This window comes from Podarcis cretensis, assembly GCF_951804945.1.
Source record: "Podarcis cretensis genome assembly, chromosome: 17".
Taxonomy (NCBI): Eukaryota; Metazoa; Chordata; class Lepidosauria; order Squamata; family Lacertidae; genus Podarcis; species Podarcis cretensis.
Window position 1 is genome coordinate 17725953 of NC_137187.1, and position 7198 is coordinate 17733150.

The 7198-nt window shown below is 43.7% G+C and overlaps 1 long non-coding RNA gene across 1 annotated transcript; it reads right to left on the minus strand.

Annotated features, from left to right (window-relative positions):
• Positions 1–4650: 4650 nt before the first annotated feature.
• Positions 4651–6675, minus strand: LOC307206075. The gene is made up of 2 exons (XR_013834262.1): positions 6579–6675; positions 4651–4843 (listed from the first exon to the last, which is right to left on the minus strand). It is a non-coding gene; the product is annotated as an uncharacterized lncRNA (long non-coding RNA).
• Between the last annotated feature and the right edge of the window lie 523 nt (positions 6676–7198).

Below are 7198 nucleotides of genomic sequence, written 5' to 3' on the forward strand. Positions count from 1 at the left end.
AATAATAATAATAATAATAAATTTTATTTATATCCCACCCTCCCCAGCCGAAGCTGGGCTCAGGGCAGCTAACAACAATCAAAATAATCCAACATTCTAAAAACATTCATTATAAAATTAATTAAAATCAAATTGATGGCAACCATTAAGCAAAATTCTGTGCAGATTGCCAGAGGAGGGGGTCAGGCTGCGCCCTGACCAAAGGCCTGGTGGAACAGCTCTGTCTTGCAGGCCCTGCGGAAAGATGTCAGATCCCGCAGGGCCCTAGTCTCTTGTGACACTCAATCACCTTACCCAGGAATGGAAGATTTGAAACCGGGCGGTAATTGGATAGATCTAAGAGATCTAATGATGTTTTCTTTAAGAGCAGACGCACCACTGCCTCCTTCAGTTCCCCTGGGAATATCCCAGTGCCAAGGGACAAATTGATGATATCATCCAGGGGGGCCCGCACCTCATCTAGACACACTCTAATCAGCTAAGACGGGCAAGGGTCAAGAGGACAGGTGGTGGGCTTTCCAGCTCGGAGGAGTCTGTGCACATCAGCTGGGGATATCCGGTCAAAGTGGTCCAATACTGGACCCGAGGACAGTCGAGGGGCCTCCAGTTCCTTTATTGTATCCAAATTGGCAGGGAGGTCATGGCAGAGCCTATGACATCTGCCCCCACTGCCATACCTCCCTTGCCCCACTACGGTAGCAATCCCAAGCCTCAAACCAACCTCCATTTACAAAATAGAAAAACAAATCAAACCAAAAACAATTGTACCAAACAAAACAAATCCCCACCCCACTCAATATTCAACCCCAAACCAAAATAAAACGAAACAAAATAAAAATACATCAATAAAAACCACTGTTCATGAAGGCTGAACAGATGAAGGTCAACTCAAGCCTTTCATGAGTCATAAAAATGAATCTTCTCAAGTTAATTGATCAATAACTTTATTGTGAAACGTGTTCTTTTTTAGTAAGTTTTCGGTGGTGACAATATCCACTTCTCAAAAGAAAAGAAAAATGCCTTGATGGCTACATAACACTTCTGGAGAAGTGACTTCCAGGCTAAGTGCTTTGCAAATGGCATCTTTAGGGAAGCATGCATTTCGGAAGGAAGAAAAAGACATTGATGTTGGAAAATGTGGGGAAAATTCATTAGGGTTGAATCCAAATGAAATGCTTTCACCTCTGAAGTAGTTTCCTTTTGGCATTTTTTTTCAAGGGCCCTGGTCACAGAAATAAATGTGTTTGCCTATTCAGATTGAGGGCAGGAAGTACTGCCTTCACTCAGGGCTGGCTTTATGACTTTATCATCACATAACCAAACCTTATTTGCCTACACATAGCTCAGTTGGTTAGAGCATGGGGCTAATCCTCAGTGTCCCTTCCAACTCTATGATTTTATATGGCATCATGACATTATCCGGCTGGCTGCCTGGTTCTAACCTGTCTGGGGTTGGTGTTTTCAGCATCATATAACACTTTTTAAAAAGAACCACAACAAATCAGCAGAAAAAGAACAATAAACAGAAATGGGAAAGATTACATCCCCACCCTTTGGGGAACATTTTGGCACTTATTGCGGGGGTAAGCTTCCCCCTCCCCCCAAAATATTCCTTTAGTTCAGGTTTCTGATCAATCTACATCCAGGTGGTGTGTGTGTGTGTGTTCTGAAAACCTCTGTGTGATCCCTCTATGACCCCAAGGCTTTGAAAGAGAAGTAAGAGCTATTGAATGATATATCATGACCTTAATGAATTGATCGAGTATCATAAGAAAGAAAACAAAACTGAAAAAGACAAAGAGCTGTTCCATGCCCACTAAGCTCACCGCAATTGCAAGTAGATATTAACAGCATTAGAAATGATACAGCTTTTTAGGAGGTATTAGAATGGCTGGCATTTCTCGTGACACCTTAAGCAAGTGTTTCTGCATTCTTAAATTTCTCCCAGCATCAGCAGGACTACATCTTCATCTTTAATTGATTTGGAAGCCCGACTTTGAAGTCGCGGCAAGGTGGCTAGAAAGCTCCTGTCCCATTTTGCATGAGCCATTTTCATTCCGCTCTTGACTTGTCGCGTGCTCCCGTGTTACAGTTGCACTACAACAGCCTGGTAGTTGGGAGAGATCTCCAGAGTTCAAAGATATCCCTTTTGCTTCTTTGTTCTCTCTCTCTGCGAGCTTTCATTAGTTTCTATCCTCCTTCCCTTTTATGCTTTGCATGATTCTTGTTTGATCTTTTAATCATTAATGCTGGGTGATAGGAAAACCTGACATTGCTTTTTCTCTTTTTTAAAACACACACACACACACCAGAAACTTATGCTAAGCCTTTATGCAGCTGACACCTGAGATGAAAGCAGTAGTGAAATGATGAATGGAAACCAACCTAGTGCCTTCCACATGTTTTGGAGCAAAGCCTCATCATTCCTGGCCAGCATGGTCAATGGTTAGGGATGATGAGAGTTGCAATCTGAAGCATTTGGAAGGCACCAGGCTGGGAAAGGTTGATGTAAGCGAGTGAGCTGCAAAAATGTGGTCTTCTTAGTGGTCAAAGTTTCCTTTTTTAAAAAAAAAATCATCATGGGCAAGATATTCACCTGACACCTAATTTATGCTCATTTTCTCCAAGATCAAAGATGACCACAACAGAGACATAGCCAGGAATGTTAGTGTGGGATGTAATCCACTGAGAGCAGTCAAGTACAACATTCCTTGTTTTCCTAGAGTGGACATGCAAGGGAATATTTGGTCCAGCCAGTTGAAACTTCCTGTTCCTCCTGGCCTGGAGCATCCTTCCTTGCATGTGACTAGTGGGTGGGCGTGACTTTTCCAGACCTGGTAAAAGGACAAGACATGCTGCCACTCTCCCTCTTTTTTCCATCTTCCTTTCATCCTGTGAACTTCCTGGACTGCTAATGGCAGTCACTAGGTCAACCCACATATGGGGTAAACCTGTTTTTATACGTTTGTAACTTTAAGCCTTAAGCCTTAAGCCTGTCTTCAGGGATCACACTGTGCTCTGCCTGATCATGAGTAAACTTTCTTTTTATTGCTTATGAATAAGACTCTGCTGTCTTTATTCTTTTAGGAGGGATTCAAGGGGTCTTACCAGGAAAATATCAGAACACATTTCAATCTGGACAAGGCAGATTGAATTGCGTATTGTCTTAAGAAACCCAACGAGTTTGCAACCAGTTTTCTGCTGCTTAAAGGGGAATGCACTCTGCTAAGAAAAGGAACTTGCTAGCGCAAGTTAGGAAGGATATTAATAAACAATGTATCCTCTCCTGCCACCCTGAACATTCCCACAGTTAGCAAACAGTATCTCTTGACAACACTTGTTGCACATTGAAAGTATTGCATGCTGTAGTCATTAGGACATGTAATAGATTTACAATGTGCAACAAGTGAGATTGTGAGCTGGATTCTGAAGGTGCATATGGCTAGTTCTGAAAGTCTGGAAGCTGTTGTTAGAAATAATCAGATATTTCTATATCTGATTTATAGAAATTTATAGAAAATTTAAAAAGAAGGCTAAGGATCATTGTGCCCGCCCCCACAAGCATGTCAAGTATGTTGCCACTGGGAGGTGCTCAGAAGGAGGTGCCCCTCTTGACTTGAGTGGGGCTTGCATGTAAAAACGTGATTTTTTTCCTCCCTTTTTTGATAGAAGGCTCTGATCCAGCAGAGAATTTCCATGAAGGGAAATGGTGTTATTTTCACATTCTTCCCTTCTCCTGCAGTCTCCACGCCAATCCACATGGTGTTCCAAAGGGTCCTTCAGACCTCTGGAACAAGTTTTAGTTTAACACAAGGGCTTCAGAGAGAAAGGGAAGCTGAAGTTCTCAGTGTGTGATTCTTACAGGTGTGCTTTGGAGCACATAGCTCACGTAGGATAGTGGCCTCCTTGCAAGGCTGGCCTTAGATGATTTCTGTGTACATCATCCACAAAACTGTTTTCCTGTTAAATTCAGACCCATGTTTAGAAGTCTCTGATGGGTGCCATTGCAGGTCGGCGTTCCCCCATGTGCTGGGATCCAACGGGGAAGTCTCAGGGACTGTTTCCCAGGCAGCAAAGGAAGCCTCCGAGCTGAGCTTCCTGCCTGGGTAATTGATCCTGCCAACTCACCTAACCAGCAAATCATGAGTGGGCATAGGGCACCAGCTCCAGTATATAACATAGGCCCATGGTTCGCACTGCAGCCACTTTTCATTTCCACCCTCCGTCCATATATATATATATATATATATATATATATATATATATTGCTGTGACATGTTGCTGCCCATTTTTGCTATTGTATGGTCAGTCACTGGTGTCACAACTTTGGCAGTTTGGGCATTGGATAGGTGTAGTCTTGATTGGAAGGAAGGTTGTAGCCTCTGCCTGGCCCCTCCGAAATGGGTATCCCATTAAAGGGATCCAGGGGAGATGCTGCTATCTGGACACCCAGGTGGGGGCAAGGGCCAGAGCACTCCCCAGGTGCAATCCAGTGGAGCTGTTACCCCTTTATGTAGAGGTCAGGGACTCCCTCATTTCTGGTTGACCCCCAAACATAAGTTCTTCCAGCAAACAGGCCAGAAGGGATGGGGTCTACCCAGTGCCTATGCCAAACCTCTTATATCTGTAGTCAATAAAGTTGTGGCCTGATTTCACCCAAATGTTTGTTACCATGCCTCTTATTCTTGATATTGGGAAGGACCGAAGGGTAGGGGAGACCTCTTGCCACACAATACATAGAACTACTACTGTCTAGTAGTGCCCTAAATTACACACTTAATTTCATGTTCCAGGCTGATATCATTTGCTTTTCAGCTCAGTGTCCTGTTGCTGTTCTTTCCACCTACAAATAAAACCCAGACAAATAAATTGTGCCAGAGGGGAAAATGCAATTAACTCTTTTTAAACAAGAAGAACACAAAAATCCTAAAAACGAATAGGGATGAATTGCCTTGACATTTCCAGACAGAAATATATAACTCAAAACATAATGACACTGAATCAAAGTATTGCTTAGCAATAAGAATATTAAATTAACCTATGGCTACAACTGCATAAGAGGTATTTTGGGGACAACTTGAGAGCCAATTACCATAGCAACTATGAAGTTCCCAGGTAAATTAGCGCCTCACAGCGTAGTGAAGACCCTTGGGCCTATTTCAAAAGCCACCATAGTGAAAATCTTAAATCCTGTTTTCCCTGTGTTTACATGAACTCTGATATATTTCTATCAGGTATGGGACCTCTGTCTTATGAGGCGTTAACTTGTGGAGTTCCTCTCCAGATCATAGAGCCCATTCAAAGATTACGACGGAATCATTACACTGGAGATTAACCACTCTTTTTAAAAATTATTCCCAACAGAAAGTGCTTGAGTCATGTGACTGGATTTTTGTTCAAGATCAGTTACAGTATGAGGATAGTCCCTGGCTATGATTTGAAGGCACCTGAGGCCACAGATCTACTGAAGGTACAGCAGGTCTGGGCCTGATCCGTGTCCACCCAAACATAGCCTTGGGTTCTTTGGTGGAACAAAGGTTAGATATATGCAATAGAAAACAAACAATGCAATAATAATAATAATAATAATAATAATAATAATATTTTATTTATATCCCGCCCTCCCCAGCCGAAGCAGGGCTCAGGGTGGCTAACAACAATAAAATAATACATTCTAAAATCATTTCATTATAAAATTAATTCAAATCAAATTAATGGCAACCATTGGGCTAGAGTTCTGTGAAGATTGCCAAAGGAGGGAATCAGGCTGTGCCCTGGCCAAAGGCCTGGTGGAACAGCTCATGTTTTGCAGGCCCTGTGGAAAGATGTCAAGTCCTGCAGGGCCCTAGTCTCTTGTGACAGAGCATTCCACCAGATCGGAGCCACAGCCGAAAAAAGCCCTGGCTCTGGTTGAGGCCAGCCTAACCTCTCTGTGGCCTGGGACTTCCAAGATGTTTTTGTTTGAAGACCATAAGTTCCTCTGTGGCTCATACCATGAGAGGCGGTCCCGTAGGTAAAACCGTATGTTGCCATTGCCCCATACGATATGTGTTTGTCATGGGCATTGGGGCTGTGGTGGACAGCGACTGGGCAGATGAAAACTAAAGGGAGTAGTTGGCCCCATACGATCCTGGGAGGAAGATTCAATAGGTTGGGGCAGAGCATACTAGGGTCTAGGGAGCCCAGGGAGCTGATTGGGGAAGTAGATCTCAGGAAAGGTCCTAGTGGGGTGCCTGCCTCCTGCCCTGTCCCACAAGTCACCACAGTGTAGGGCACCTTCACATGCTCTGCGTATTATGCCAACTCCACCTAAAGCATTACCAGAGCATGCCACCAGCAGGAGGCTGTCACTCTGTTCCCAAGTGTTCGTACTGTCACCTTCATCATCCCAGTGCAGGTGTGAACAGATAATTCAGGCTCAGCTTTCACAGAGGGCTGCATTTTCGCTTGCCCAGTTCCTTTTGCTGTGCTAAGTTGCGCCATTCTCATTCCCATATGATAGGATTGCAGGACATGTGTCGCTTGCTGGTTGGATCAACGTTTTAGTTTGCTTGTTATGGGCCAGAAGTCAGCTTCACCTGCTGAACAGCAGCCTGAAGGGGGAGAAGGTGAGTGATTCCACCTGCAGCTGATCAGCCTCCACAGAGGAGAAGGCACTGATGAGAGCCAACGGGCTCTGGCACTATTAAACTAAGGTTCTCTTATGTACTAAGCTTGGATCCTAGAACAATAGGCAAGTAGAATCCTAGAATGCAACAACTGATTGGCCTGCAGGAAAAGACCAATCAGGCTCCAGGAGGGAAGCAGAATCAGCCAATCAGATGGGACTCATTGTGTAAATAATGTATATAAAAGCCTGAGGTTTGGGGGGCAATTCAATCACTGTTTTACAATCTGCAATAAAGAGCATGAAATCACTACAGGACTCCATGTATATTTCAGGTTCCCAATTTTTTTTCAATGAATCCGAGGGCACTTTTCAACTTCAATGGATTTTGTATAGGGACTGATTTGTAAATCTGGGGATGTCTGATAACCTTATCTTAAACAGAACTCTCAGCAGCAGTCAGATGCTGGAAACAATGCCTGTAGTTCCTGGCCCTACCTTATTGCTTCTTGCTCTCCATCTGAACCCTTGACTCTGTGATCATCTGGATTCTCTGGACCCTGGACTGTCAGACTTCCTATGTGGATTCTG